We start from the raw sequence: 15,808 nt of genomic DNA, 5'->3' as shown, positions 1-15,808 counted from the left end.
TAAAAAACAAACAAGCATAACATCATACAGGGTCTCATATATCACCCCTCCACCAACACCTTGCATTGTTGTGAAACATTTGTTATAAATTATGCAAGAGTATCATCAAAATATTACTACTAACTATAGTCCCTGTAGCAGTTTGGTATTGCTTATGAATTTCAAAAATAGATATTGGATTAGGTCTGTTAACTGGTCTGTCTGAGGTTTCACTTTTACTTGATTAAATTATGATTAGGGCATTGCTTGGGCCTTATCAGTAGGGCATTATGTCCCCACCCATCCAGGGTGTTTTGGCTATTCAGGTCCTCTTCTCTTCCAAATAAATTTCATAAAAAACATGGCAAAGGACAGAGTTGAGAGTTTTGAACTGGAGCCTGAAAAGTGAGCACACAGGAGATGAACACAGAGGACTAGAGACAGCTCCTTGGACACAGCAGGTGCCCTGGGGAGAGAGACAAAGCCAGTTGCCTGATGGTCTACAACTGGCCTTGTGGAGAGAAGCAAAGTCTAGAGAGCCTCATAGTCTACAGCTGATGTTGTGGAAAAACAGAGTAGCTGAGACCGAAAAGAAACGAACCCTGAAAAAAGAGGAATCCAGGGAGCCTGAACCCTCACAGACATCAGCCATCATCTTGCTCCAACATGTGACAAAAGACTTTAGTGAGGGAAGTAGCTTAGGGCTTTATGACCTGGTAACTGTAAGCTTCTACCAGAAATAAATCACTTTTATAAAAAACAAACAATTTCATATTTTGCATCAGCACCCCTTTGGGTGACTAATACAGAATTTGGTACTGAGAGTGGGGTAGTGCTTTTGCAATTACCAAAATGGTTAAAAGGTTTTATAAATGGGTAAGGGGTATTTTTTGGAGGAATTGTGAGAAACTTGATAGAAAAGGTGGAGATTGCTTTGAAGAGAATTTTGATAGTAATATGGACTCTAAGTAGACTTTTTATGATGCTATAGAAGTAAATGATGAAACTCTTAATGGAAATTGGAGGAAAGGCTATACATATTTTATTTATTACTTATTTATTTATTTGTTTGTTTGTTTATTTATTTATTTTTAAGATTTATTTATTTATTTCTCTCCCCTTCTCCCCCACCCCTGTTGTCTGTTCTGTGTCTACTTTGCTGCATCTACTTTGTCCACTTCTGTTGTTGTCAGCAGCATGGGAATCTGTGTTTCTTTTCATTGTGTCTTCTTATTGTGTCAGCTCTCCATGTGTGAAGTGCCATTCCTGAGCAGGCTGCACTTTCTTTCACGCTGGGTGGCTCTCCTTACAGGGTGCACTCCCCACACATGGGGCTTCCCTACATGGGGACACCCCTGCGTGGCATGGCATTCCTTGCACGCATCAGCACTGCTCATGGGCCAGCTCCACAAGGGTTTGAACTGCGGACCTCCCATGTAGTAGACAGATGCCCTAGGCCAAGTCTGCCGCCTCTATACTTGTTTTAAAGTCACAAAGAATTTAGCAAGATTTTCTCCTGGTGTTTTATGGAAAGCAAAATTTGAATATGGTGAGCCTGGGCATTTAGCTGAAGAGCTTTCCAAAGTAAACTCAGAGAATGCAGCTTGGCTTCTCCGTGCAGCTTATAACAAACCACTAGACAAGAGATAAGCTGAGGAATGAACTGTTGAGCACAAAGAAAACAGAAACTGATTCTGGAAATTCCAAGCCTCTAGAAATCAAACTCCCAGGTGATAGTGCCCCATTTGAGGACTTAACTAAACTTGGAACTTGTAAATCAGGATTGAAGATGCAGTTATATCAGAAAAACTTGTGGACAGTCTTACTGTGTGATGGCTTGGACCGTAGCTTCTTGCATCCTAAACCAACAAGCTTTTTGAGAGAGCTATATGAACACAATCACTGTCAGCTTGGACTAAAAGGACATGGAAAGGAGAAATTGAAGGAGAAACAGCTTTAAGAGGAAAACCATGCAGATCTGGAATTAAGACATTGCCTTGGGCCAAGAGAGGAATCCCACCCATGTGAGCAGAGAGGGTGAGTTTGCTCCAGCAGTTGTAGAGGGTGGATGTTCTTGCCCAGTATTCTGGGAGAATTTTGCCACCCCAGGGTACAGAGAGGGTGGAACACCATCCTCAAGGATTAGGAATATTGAGATCAATGTCACATATGTCTGAGGGGAGTGTGCCTGTCCCCCAGGGATTAGGAAAGACCAGGCAGTCAACTCGTTGGTCTGAGAGGACTGAGCCTGTATGCCAAAGGTTAGGGAAGATGTTTTCTTCACTTCACCATACTAGGGGGACTAAGACTCTAACCCAGAGAGTGGGTAAAGAGTGGCAATCATTCCAAAGCTCTTGGAGGGTGAGGTCTAGAACTTGGCTGACACCCAATTGCTTGATGAGGATGGAGCCAAGAAAATAGCCATTGGGCAAACCTGTGGAAAATGTGGGTTCCCTTGTGGGCCCAAGGAGAAGAAACCATCATCTTAAGAATGACCAACTTTGAAACAGAATGGAGAATTCCCTGAAGGTTTACTGAACTGTAGAGGACCTGTGACTCATGTTTCCCTCCCAATTTCTCCTTATTGTAATAAAAATGTTTATCCTTATTCCATTTCTGTACTGGAAGCAGATAAATTATTTTGTAATTTCAGAGGTCTACAGCCAAGTGGGACTTTGCACTGAGACAAACTGCATTTCTTTAAACTGATTGCAATGTGATTCTATAATTAGCATTGTTACTGATATAAGATTTTTTGAATATTATAATATATTTTTGGAATTCAGAGGGTTGTGTAGCAGTTTGATATTGCTTATGGATTCCAAAAATAGATATTGGATTGTAATGTTTATAAACTGATCTATCTGAGGTTTCACTTTTACTTCATTAAATTATGATTAGGGCTTTGATTGGGCTACATCAGTAGGGCATTGAGTTTCCACCCCTTTGTGGGTGGAGACTCACAGATAAAAGACACAGCAAAGGACAGAGTTGGGAGTTTTGAGCTGGAGCCTGGGAAGTGAACACATAGAAGATGAATGCAGAAGACTAGAGATGACTCTTTACACATGGCAGAAGCCCCAAGGAGAGAGACAGAGCTGGTCACCTGATAGTCTACAGTTGCCATTGTGGAAAAAGGCAAAGCCTCTAAAGCCTCATAACTTAGATCTGACCTTGTGGAGAAAACAGAGGGGCTGATCCCACAGAGAAATGAACTCTGGCAAGAGAGGATGCCAGGAAGCCTGAACCCTGGCAGATGTCGGCAGTCATCTTGCTCCAACATGTGGCAAAGACTTTGGTGAGGGGAGTAACTTATGTTTTATGACCTGGTAACTGTAAGCTTCTACCTCAATATCTTTTATAAAAACCAACAAATTTCTTGTATTTTCCATCAGCACCCATTTGGCTAACTAATACAGTCCCTATCTTACTTTTGGTGTATTTTTCCCCAACCCACCCTATTTTTTAACAATATATTTTTATTTCAGAAGTTGTAAACTTACAAGACAATCATGCACATATGTAGAAGTCCCATACAACACCCCTTCACCAACACACCACACTGTGATGGAATATTTATTACAGATTATGAGATAATATCATCAGATTATTACTACTGCCATGGTACATAGTGTACATTTGGCACACTTTTCTATATACCTCCACTATCAACAGAGTACATCTTTGGCATTGTTGCAAAAATATTATAGTATGGCCATTAACCAGTCTATAGGTCCTACCAATTGTACTTTTACCATGCTTCTACACATTCCCACCATTCAATAGTGATGTACATCTGCTCTAGCTCACAGAAGGACATTCCTAACATTTGTACCCTCCACCACAATTACCATCCACCTCTGGGTTCATTGTGTTATTCAGTCCCTATATTATTTAGCTTTCTTTCAATTGACATTTACTTCCCAAACTACCCTTTTCAGCCATAGTCACATTTATAAACCAGCTGCTGCTTACTATAATGTGTTACCATCAAATTTATCCTTTTCCACACTTTTACAGTCAAGTTAATTAAAACTTCTACATGCATTAAGCATCAGTTCTTCTCAACCTTCTTTTTATCTCCTAATAACCTGTACTCTAGGTTTTAGTTCCATGCATTTATTCTTTCTATTTAGTTCATATTGAGATCATGCAATATTTTTCCTTTTGCATTTGGCTAACTTCACTTAGTATAATGTCTTCAAGATTCATACATGCTATCATATGTGTCCCTATTTCATTTCTTTTTACTGCAGCATAGTATTCCAATATATGCATATACTACATTTTGTTTGTCCTTTCGTTGGTTGATAGACACTTGGGTTGTTTCCATCTTTTGGCAATTGTGAAAAATAATGCTACAGACATTGGTGTGCAGATGTCTGTGTCAGAGCTTTTAGTTCTTCTGGATATATTCCTAGTAGAGGAATTTTTGGATCATATGGAACCAAGAAACTGTCTTTCTCAGAGGCTGCACAATTTTACAATTCCTCCAACAGTGAAGGAGTGTTCCTATTTCTCCACATCCTCTCCAGAACCCTTTGTTGTCTTTTTTTAAAAATAATGGCCATTCTAAGTGGTGTTAGAGGATAACTTGTTGTTTTGATTTCCATTTCCTTAATAACTAGTGATATAGAACATTTTTTTATGTTCTTTTTGGCCATTCATACTTTCTCTTTGGAGAAATCCCTATTTAAATCTTTTGCACATTTTTAAATTGGATTGCTTGCTCTTTTATTGTTGAATTGTATGTTTTCTTGTGTTGAACCACCCTTGCTGGCCTGGTGTAAAGCCCACTTGATCACATGATTCTTTTAATGTGTTGTTGGATTTGATTAGCAAGTATTTTATTGAGGATACTTTGCATCTGTATTCATTAGATAAATGGGTATGTAATTTTCTTTTTTTTGGTAATATCTTTACCTGGCTTTGGTATTAGGGTGATATTCGCTTCATAGAATAAGTTTGGTAGTGTTCCTTCCTACTCAACTTTTTGAAGAGCTGGAGTAAGATTGGTATTAAATCCTCTTTGAATGCTTGGTAGAACTCACCTGTGAAACTGTCTGGTCCTGGGCTTTTTATTTTGGGGAGCTCTTTGATGACACTTTCAATATCTTTACTTATGGTTGGTCTGTTGATGTATTCTATTTTTTCTACGGTCAGTGTAGGTTATTTGTATGCTCCTAGACATTTTTCCATTTCATCTATATTGTCTAGTTTTTTGGCATAAAGTTGTTTATAATATTCTCATATGATCTCTCTTATTTCTGTGGGGTCAGTGGTAATGTTCTTGTTTCCATTTTTTATTTCATTTATTTACATTTTCTCTCTCTTTTTCTTAATCGGTCTAGCTAAGGGTTTGTTGATTTTGTTAATCTTCTTAAAGAACCAACTTTTGGTTTTGTTAATTCTCTCTATTGTGTGTTTGTTCTTAATTTCATTTATTTCTGCTCTGATTTTTTAATTTCATTCCTTCTACTTGCTTTGAGTGTAGTTTATATTCTTTTTTCTAGTTCCTCTAGCTGTGTAGTTGGGTCATTGATTTTTGCTCTTTCTTCTTTTTTAATGTAAGCACTGAGGGCTATAAATTTTCCTCTCAACACTGCCTTCACTGCATCCCATACATTCTGGTATGCTATGTTCTCATTGTCATTCATCTCAAGATATTTATTGATTTCTCTTGAAATTTCTTCTTTGAACCACTGAATATTTAAGAGTGTTGTTTAATCTCCATATATAAGTAAATTTTCCCATTTTCTGTGCTTGTAGATTTCCAACTTTATTCCATTATAATCAGAGAAAGTGCTTTGTATACTTTTAATTTTGTTCAATTTATTAAGATATGCTTTGTGACCCAACATATGGTCTATCCTGAAAAAAGATCCATTAGCACTTGAAAAGAATGCTTATCCTGCTATTTTGGGATGCAGTGTTCTGTATATGTCTACTAGGTTTTGTCCATTTATCATATTTTTCAAGCTCTCTGTTTCTTTGTTGATCTTCTGCCCAAATGTTCTTTTCAATGCTGAGAGTGGTGTATTGAATTCTCCAACTATTATTGTAGAGATATCTATTTCTCCCTTCAGTTTTCCCACTGTTTTCTTCATGTATCTTGGTGCATCCTGTTTAGGTGTATAGACATTTATGATTGCTATTTCTTTCTTGCGAATCACTGCTTTTGATAATATGTAATATTCTTCCTTGTCTCTAATAAAGTTTGGCTTTTAAAGTCTCTATCATCTGATATAAGTACAGCTACCCCAGCTTTTTTTTTTTTTTTTTTTTTTTTTTTTGGTTACTGCAGGCATAGCATAACTTTTTCCAACCTTTCACTTTCAATCTATTGGTATCTTGGTCTAAAATGTGACTCTTGCAGACAGCATATAGATGACTCAAATTTTCTCATCCATTTTTCCAGTTTGTGTCTTTTGAATTGGAAGTTTACACCATTAGCAATCAATGTTATTACTGTAAAGGCACTTCTTATTTAATCTGTTTTGATCTTTGGGTTTTATCTGTCATTTTATTTTTACCACTCTTCTTTAAAATATTTTTTTAATTTATTTTTAAAAGATACATATGTCACACAAAATTTTACATACCCACTCCCCACAATCCCCACTTTTCCCACACCAACATCTTCTTTCATTAATGTGATATATTCATTGCAATTGATGAACACACTTTGGAGCACTGCTACACAGCATGGGTTATAGCTTACATTGTAGATTACATTCTCTTCCAGTCCATTCAGTAGGTTATGTTAGGATATATAATGTCCTGCCTCTGACCCTGCAATGTAATTCAGGACAACTCTAAGACCCAAAAAATGTCCCCATATTACACCTCTTTTTCCCCTCTCACGTCCATCAGCAACTCCCCTGGCCATGTCAATGATATAATTTCTTCACCATTGCTATAATCTCAATAGGTCTATAGTAGAACACCAGTAAATCCACTAGGTCCACATATTATTCTCCAATCCTAAGGACTCTAGGATGGTGATGTCCACTCCACCTCTTAATTGAGAGGAGGCTAAATGGCATTTTTTGGCAGAAGTGGAAAAACTAACTATCAAACCTGCAGGAAGGGTAGGGGGCCCTGAACAGCCAAAAATATCTTTAAAAAGAAGAATGAAGTCAGAGGGCTCCCACCCTCAGACCTCAAAGCACACCACTTACCTACAGTAGTAAAAACAGCCTGGCACTGGCACAAAGACACACACAAAGACCAATGGAACCAAATCAAGGACATAGAAACAGACACATCCACAGTTGAGTGATCCTCAACAAGGCTGTCAAGCCCTCTCAGCTGGGCCAGAGTAATCTACTCAACAAACAGTGTTGGGAGAACTGGAGAGCCACAACCAAAAGAAAATGAAGAACTCCATCTCACACCCTGTACAAAATCCAATGCAAAATGGATCAAGGACCCAAATGCAAATGTGATAACCATAAAACTCCTGGAGAAAATGTAAGAAAACATTTCCAAGACCCTGTGGTAATCATTTACCACTCCTTTGACACTTTTAGTTACTATTACTGATATAGTCTTCATTTCTAAACTCTCTCTCTGCTGTCTTTTCTTTTCAGGCTGTAACACTCCTTTTAGTATTTCTTACAAAGCTGGTCTTTTTTGTTATAAACTCTCTCAGTTTTTGTTTATCTGTGATTATTATAATCTCACCCTCATTTTTGAAAGATAATCTTGCCAGATATAAAATTCTTGGCTGGCAGTTTTTCTCTTGCAGTATCTTAAATTTAATACTGCCTTCTTGCCTCCATGGTTTCTGATGAGAAATCAGTACTTAACCTTATTGGGTATCCCTCATATATTATTCATTGTTTTTCTATTGATGCTCTCAAATTCTCTCTTTGTCTTTGGCATTTGGCATTCTTATTAGTATGTGTCTCAGGGTTGGTCTATTCAAATTTATTTAGATGGGAGTACATTGTACTTCTTGGACATGGATATCTGTGTCCTTCGATAGGGTTGGAAATTGTTCAAATATTCTTAATTGTTCAAATATTCTTTCTGTCCTATTTCCCTTCTCTTTTCCTTCTGGGATACCCATAACATGTATGTTTGCACATCTCTTGCTGTCATTTAGTTCCCTGAAACCCTGTTCAATTTTTTCCATTCTTTTCTTCATCTGTTCTTTAGTATATTTGTTTTGGAGGCCATGTCTTCAAACCCACTGATCCTTTCTTCTGCTTCCTCAAATCTGCTGTTACATGCCTCCAGTGTATTTTTAATTTCATTTATTGCACCTTCCATTCCCATATCTTCTATTTTCTATGTATTTTTCAAATTCTTCTTTGTGCTCCCCCAGTGTCTTCTTAATATCCTTAATCTTTTTAACCATCTCATTGAATTTATTAAGATTTGTTTGAAAACCTATGATTAGTTGTCTCAACTCCTTTATGCCATCTGCAGGCTTATCTTGTTCCTTTAACTGAGACATATCTTCCTGTTTCTTGTTATGGATTGTCATTTTTTCATGGTGTCTTGGCATCTGACTTACTAGATATATTTACTCTGGGTGCAATTTCTCCCTTTAGGTTTGGGCTTTCTTGTCTTTTCTCTGTAGCTCATTGTGTAGCATGAGTCGAGAATGTGGTTGATGCTGTAAGCTATGGAGGCTGAAGCTGCCTATGTTGCTCTAGGAATCGATGAAGCTTCTACCACCTTTCTCCTCTGCCAGGGGTAGGGACAGAACTACAGCTGTGTATAATAATCCATGTTGGGCAGGACAAGACTGTAGTTGTCCAGAAAAACTGATGAAGCTATACACCCCTTCCTCCCCTACCTTGAGTGGGTAGGGAGCTTTAGTTGTGGGCAGCAATTTATGCCATGTGAATCCAAAAAGACTACAATCACCCAGGTAAGCTGACATAGCACCAGACCCTGTCCCTGCCAGGGGTGGGAATGGACCCTCTGGAGTACCTAATAATCTAATCCATGTGGGCCAAATGTGCTGTAGTTGTCCTGAGAGGCTAAGGGAGTACTGTCCCTTCTGCCTTTTACAAGGTGGGATTGGAATCACCAACACCCAACAGTTCTGTCCCTATAGGCTGAAAGTACCTACCATTGCCCAGAGAGGCTGAGGAACACCAGTCCCTACCTATCCTATTGGGGGGTGTAGGTGGATCCACAAGTACCCATCAGTCTAGGCTGTGTGAGTGAAAAGCACCTGCAGTTACCCAGAGAGGCTGGGCAAACACAGTCCATCTTTTGTCCTGTTGGGTGTAGGGGTGGAGCCACAGGTGCCCAACTGTGTTTGTGCAGGTCAGAAGTGCCTGCAGTTGCCCAGAGAGGCTGAGGGAACACCAGCTCCCTCCTGTCCTATGGGGGAATAGAGGTGGAGATGATCTCAAAGGCACTCAACAAACCAGTTTGTGTGGGCTGAAAACACCTGATGTTGCTCAGAAAGACTGTGGATACCCAGGTCCTCTCCTATCCTATTGGGATGCAGGGGTACAGCCACAGGTGACAGACTATTCAGTCTGTGCTGGTGGAGAGACCTGCAGTTGCCTGGAGAGCCTTATGTAGGTCCCACCAGCTTCCTTTCTGCTGAAGGTGGGCCTTTAGCCTAGGCTTGGGTTGCAATCCAATCTTGGCAGAAAGAAGCCAGTCCCTAACTTCACTTGATTTTCAGTCAGCCCAGCTTCTCCTCATGCCAGGGGTGGAGTCAAAATGGTAGCTACTGGACTCTTTCCAACTTGGACAAGCTCAAACCCTAGCTATTTCTAGGATGATATTTTTGCCAACAGAGTCCACTAATCAGTAGCTGAAGTCAGTAGACAACAGTCTCTTCATCTGTTTATGGGAAACGGGGCTTCTAACCCCAGTCACAGAATAGTTCCTGAGGTGGCTTGCACTGCTAGAGTAGGAAGGGTGCTGGCCTCCGTGGCATGGCTTTCAGTTTTCCAGAGAGGTGTTACAGGTTCTCCCAGCTTCCTTCCTGCCAGAGGTGGAGCTGAGGTGTAGGCTAGAGCTGTAATCAACATGGATGGAGAGAAGTCAGTCCCTATCAGCACTGTGATTTTCAATCAGCCCTGCTTCCCCACGTGCCAGAGGCAGAGTCAAAATGGTGGTTACCATCCTCCTGCTAACCTAGAAAGGCTCAAAGTGTAGCTGTTCCTAGGATTTTACTTTAGCTGGCTGAATTTACTAATCAGTAGCTGAAGTTGGTGCCACACCATGTCTTCCTGTTCCATTTTTTGGGAAATGGAGCTTCCAACTCCAGGCATGGAATAGCTCCCAAAGTGGCTTGCTCAACAGGCACCAGCCTCTGTGGCGTGGAGTGCTCTACTCATGAGCCCTCTCTTCAGATGGGCAGTCACCTCTTTCCATATTTTCAAGGATGTTGCAGGATACTCTCTTGGACTCCTGGGGCCCCAAACAGGTGCTTTAGATAGCTCTGGGTGATTACTTACTGCCATGTAGCACGAGCTGACTCCAGGAGCATCTTAAACTAGCACCATTTGGCTTCCTTTCTCTAACTACTCTCTCCTCCATTAGTTTTAAACAAATGACTCAGTGACTTCTAGTTCCTAAATATTTTCCTCCAAACATCTTTGAAAATTTTACTTAGATTAATGAAGTTTATTTCAAAGTCTCACCACATATAACTATGAAGATTTCTTGCTCCATTACCACATAAAAATCTATTTCCTTTCTTTCAAGTATAAAGGTTATTTTATTCTTGACAATTAAAAATAAAAATCTTTTCAGTTCAGCCCTGTCACTCATAGCAGCCTCTACAAGTTTAACTTCTTTTAGATTTCTGGGGTCAGGTCTCTTTAACCTTCTTTGTAGAGCACCCAACAGTAATAGAAGCAGATATGTACCTCATAAATGTGTGATGGTGATGGCAAAACTGTTAGCAGAACCTGGTGTTATTAATAATTCAGAAAACCAGAAAAATGTGGGAAGCCTAGAAGATAATGCAAAAGAAAATTCATATATATTTTATGAATCCCAAGTGAAAGAATCATCAGCATAATAAGCTTATAAAACTCAGGACCTATATACATAAAAATGCCTGAGTAATAACAAAAGATCACAACAAAATGAAATTGGGAATTTTGTATTAGAGGTTCACGTTATTGAAAAAAATCCTGATTCAGAATTTATAAATATAAAATTCTATATCAGGTCATATTTGAAAAAACAAAGAAAAACTACTGCAAAACTCCAATATTCATAACTAATGAAGCATTTAAAAGAAGTCTACATTTATTCTTCTCAACAATAGAAAGGAAAGCGTTTATTCTGAGATCTAATAAAAAGAACAATATGCTAGATACCTCTGCATAATTTGAGTTTATTGGTGTTTTTTATTTCTGATTAAAAATAATGAAAATGTATGCACATTTTTTTTGGGGGGGAATGAAGTTTAAATCCTAAATATGTGACAATCCTGAAAGATTTTCAAGGAAACCTCATATGTTGGTTTGAGTCATTTGTGGACCCCTGAAAATTGAACCTATTGTGAACCTTTGATTAGATTAGATCAGTTTAGGGCCATTTGATTAGATTGCTCCAGTAGGTATAGCACAGGCTAGATCTTAGTCCTTTTACTGGAGTCCTTTACAAACAAAGGAAAGAAGGCTGCAGAGACAAAGAGAAGCCTCTAGAAGTTGACGAACCTATGAAAGAGAAAAGCCACAAAAGGAGCAGCTCAAAGCCAAAGATACAAGGCCAGAAAGAGAAGGGAAAGATAAGCCATATGTCCAACTGCCCGTAGCCAAGCTCAGGGAGAAAGTGAGCCTGGAGAAGGCAGAGCTGAGAAGCCATTGGGTCTTGTCAAGTGGCAGGAGTCCAGAATTGCCAGCAGCAAACTTTAGTGGAGAGAGCTTCACCTAATACCTTGATATGGCCATTTTTTTTCAGCCTCAGAATTATAAGCTTCTAAATTTATAAGTTTTATTGTAAAAGCCAACTCATTTCTGGTATATTGTTCCCTACTGCTTTTAGCAAACTAACATAACTCAGTTTCCATGTTAAAAAATGTGAGGATTTTACTCTTTCTTATTTTCAGAAAGCTCTGGGAAAGATATTCAGGATCAATAATTTTAACTAAAAATTTCAGCTTTTTGGGTGATGTTCCCGACCAAGAAAATAATCTTTTTATCAGAGAGAAAGAGAGAGTGAGAGAAAAACTGATAATAATTTCGGCCCTCCAGCAATATCTTAAAATGGATGTCATCTGAGTTCATTCATGTTAAACTTATATTGTTTGACCATAATAAGCACTAGTATGAAAAAGGTATATGTTTATACTTATAAGACAAGATATTTAAAATGGTAACTGTCATAAAACAGTGATGATGTGATAGCCAAAATAATAAAATATAAAATAATATATATATAATATATAATATAAAAATAAGAGTTGCTCTATTCTCTATCCACATAACCTTATGCAATAGCTTGACAAATTGTGTTGTGACTAAAAAAAGTTTAGGATGTCATTATAATTTGAAGAAAAGTTGTAGTAAATTATGTAAATCTGAGGGAATTAAAGGAATCTATCCATTTCAAAATAATTAACACAACATCTAGAATAAAAGAATGCATAGGTTTTATTTTGCTAAATGTTCATTTTTAAAATTTCAAGTAAAAGCCTTAAGAAAAGTTCTATTTTACAAACATTTTGCTGTTTGTATACATGACTATGTGTTGCTTTCATTTTAAAGATCATTTACTAAATCATTTACTTAAATATGTGCATAATTTGTAGAATTGCTGTAACTACTGATAATTTTATTGGAAAAAATAACCTGTACAAAACTACTGAAATATGTAACTTCAGACTATATCTTGGAAGGAACACAATGACCAAATAAGGTTTTGTTTTGCTGATTTTCCTTCTCATTAGCTTTCATTAAATTTTGTCCAAGTTTTGAAAATCAGGATTGAAGTTAAGCCTAAATAAAGAAAAGAACATGTCCTTGATGCAACTAAATCCTTTCTTTTTAGTGAATTCTTCCTGCAGAACCCTCAAGTGTTTTCATTATGATAAAGTTTCAGCCCAGCATTAAATAAATGTATTTTTTAAGGCCTACTTTGAGCCAGACACTGAATTAAGTAGAGGAAAACAGTGCGGGATAAGTCACCATTAATGCTTTCAAAACTTCAGCTTTCTCTTCTGCCATGTTGTTTTCTCTCAACAGCCTACTGGTGTGGCCTAATCAAAGACTTAGTCATCATTTAATCAAGCAAAAGTGAAATCACTGAATTTAATACAATCAAATATGCCCAGAGGAACAGATCAGTTTATAAATACAATCCAATATCTATTTTTGGAGTTCATAAACAATGCCAAACTGCTACATTTACCCAGTCCTATTTCTTCTCTCTGATTGCATTTCCTACTGCTTTCCCATTTGCTCCTTCTGCTCTGCTACTAGTCACATGCCACACTGGCCTCCTTAATATTCTTTGAATGACCCAGGCAAACTCCAGCCCAAGGACCTTTTCAAGGACTGTTTCCTGTCCCCCAGAAACTTTGCTTAGATATGGACATAGTAATTCCCTTGCCTCTTTTTAGTCTCTGCTCAAATGGCCACCTCAAATAACATCTATTATGACCGGTCCAAATTACTAAAATTACAGCATGTATCACCCTCTATCATATTTGATAATTAATTTAATTACTAAGGTTATTGTATCTAGCTTGTCTCCCACTCTATAATGAAAACCCTGGTATAACCTTGAGAGAGGGCATCTTTGTTGTTTTGGTGTGGTAAACTGCTGTACTCTGAGTGCCTGAACAAGGTCTGGTCCATACTGTGGTTGCTATAAATACGTTTTAAGTGAATGATTGTATGATGAATGTGAATGATTATTTAAAAGGCATAATTAGCTCTTTAAAAGGTAAACATTTAGTTGCTGAAAATAAAGATATTGTTAGAAACCAGAACTGAGGGGCTCCTGCTGAAGTTCTGGCTACAAAGTAAGAGTGAGGGTTGGTGATCTTGTTAATAGAGGTTTTCTTATCTAAAGAGTGTGCACAAGGCACAGAATCCTGGAAATTCCATATATTCAGGATTCTGAAAATATGGGAGAATAGGTTTAAGATTTTCTACAAAGCAAGTATGAGGAAGGAAAGAATGAAGGGGTGGCGAAGGCAGCAGAGGGAGAAAAATTAGCCATCAAAGGATCTTGCAGAAGTCAACACAAATCCTTTTTGGAAGGAAACACAGTCTTGCATAATTCCTAAATATATTATTATTTTTCTTGTTTTGCTCTCTCAAATAATTAATTCTCATGTTTAAACACAATCATTTTAAGTTATGTATCAATTAGTTGCAAACAGTGTGTTTTTTGCATGTCTGATTTCAATGTTTACTGGTTCTACTGACAAGGTAGTGGCTTATGTATCCATTCTTTGCTATTTGCTATTGTTGTTCTGAGCTCATGTACCTTGCATAAAAGTAATATCTCTCTTGGGTTAAATTTTGTAATATGTGAAATCATATCTCCTTGCGATTTCATCTGGGGAATTTTTTGAGTGCTTGCCTTGAGCTTTTACAAATGCTCTTCCAGAGTTTTTGTATTTGTTTTACTCAAGAGCAGAGTCACTACCATGCTATGACACTTGCACGTTTGATACTTGCTCTGGGGGGTTTGAGTCCCACAGGGAGTAATTAGGAGCTTGATACCTGTATGAGGGTTGGTCAAGGTTGAAATAGACAAGCTTCCATAAGACTAAAAAATCAGGTTTCACTTTGTAGGGAGAAGCCCATGTTATGTGGTATCTCTGATAAAGCTTCATTCATTAAGTGAGTCACAGGCCTTATTACCAGTCCCCAAATGGGTTCTATTAAAATGGAACCTTTAGGATGCTGGAAACCTGTAGAGACACCAGAGAGTTATCAAGATTGGCAGCTGCTTATTTCTCCATGTTTAACCTACTGATCTTTATTCTTTGTTGATTTCTCTTACTTTCTTGCTAACTCAATAGGGCCATATATATACATACATATATTAGATTGTTTTTTATATTAGTGACATGTAATAATATATGTATATATTATATGTATATGTATATATATGTATATATATGTATCAAAGGACCAAAATCAGTTGGCAAAAATATAGAAATAAGTATATATATTTTAAAATATGTATATTTATTATATTTACATACCAGTATGCTTATATTTATTAGGATGGAGTCATAGTTTTTCATGATGCAGTCATATTTCCAGAGCTGAAAGTTGATCTTAACTTTTCATTCTTACCCTGAGAGACTGATCACACCACATCCACCTCACCCATTTCCTTTTCAAGATAAAAGTATTTCACAAAGACATGGTCTGGAATGACTGTTTTTTCCATGTTTTTTCCATGTATGCTACTTACATTTTCTTATATTAAAATATCACATTGAAGAAAACAAACAAACAGAAAACACTATTATGTGAACACATGTCATATCCATTGTGTTTTTGAGACGTATCCTGATTATAGATAAGTAATTGAAGCCAGATTTTATAACTTGTTCTCAGTTTTTCCACTGTGAATTGTGGATTATTGGAGGACAGCAGCCCAGCAGTTTCAGATTTCTTATAACTCTTGGAAGAAGAAGGAATGAGAAGGAGATTAAGCTCTCATAGGTAGAAAACTTCCTAGTCTTCTCACCCAATTCATATGTTTGAAGAGACTTTAACCTTTCATCAGCCTTGCCAAAGCTAAAGCACGTTGTCCTTAGAAAAGCCTGTGCTGAGAAAAGCAATTGTTATCTCAACACAAGGAGAAAAGAGCAGCAGGGAGAAGAATGTAGGAAAGCAAGTGTGGGGAATAGGGAATGATAGGA

This window comes from Dasypus novemcinctus, chromosome 16 (assembly GCF_030445035.2).
Source record: "Dasypus novemcinctus isolate mDasNov1 chromosome 16, mDasNov1.1.hap2, whole genome shotgun sequence".
Lineage (NCBI taxonomy): Eukaryota > Metazoa > Chordata > Mammalia > Cingulata > Dasypodidae > Dasypus > Dasypus novemcinctus.
Note: the sequence above shows the minus strand (reverse complement) of the source record.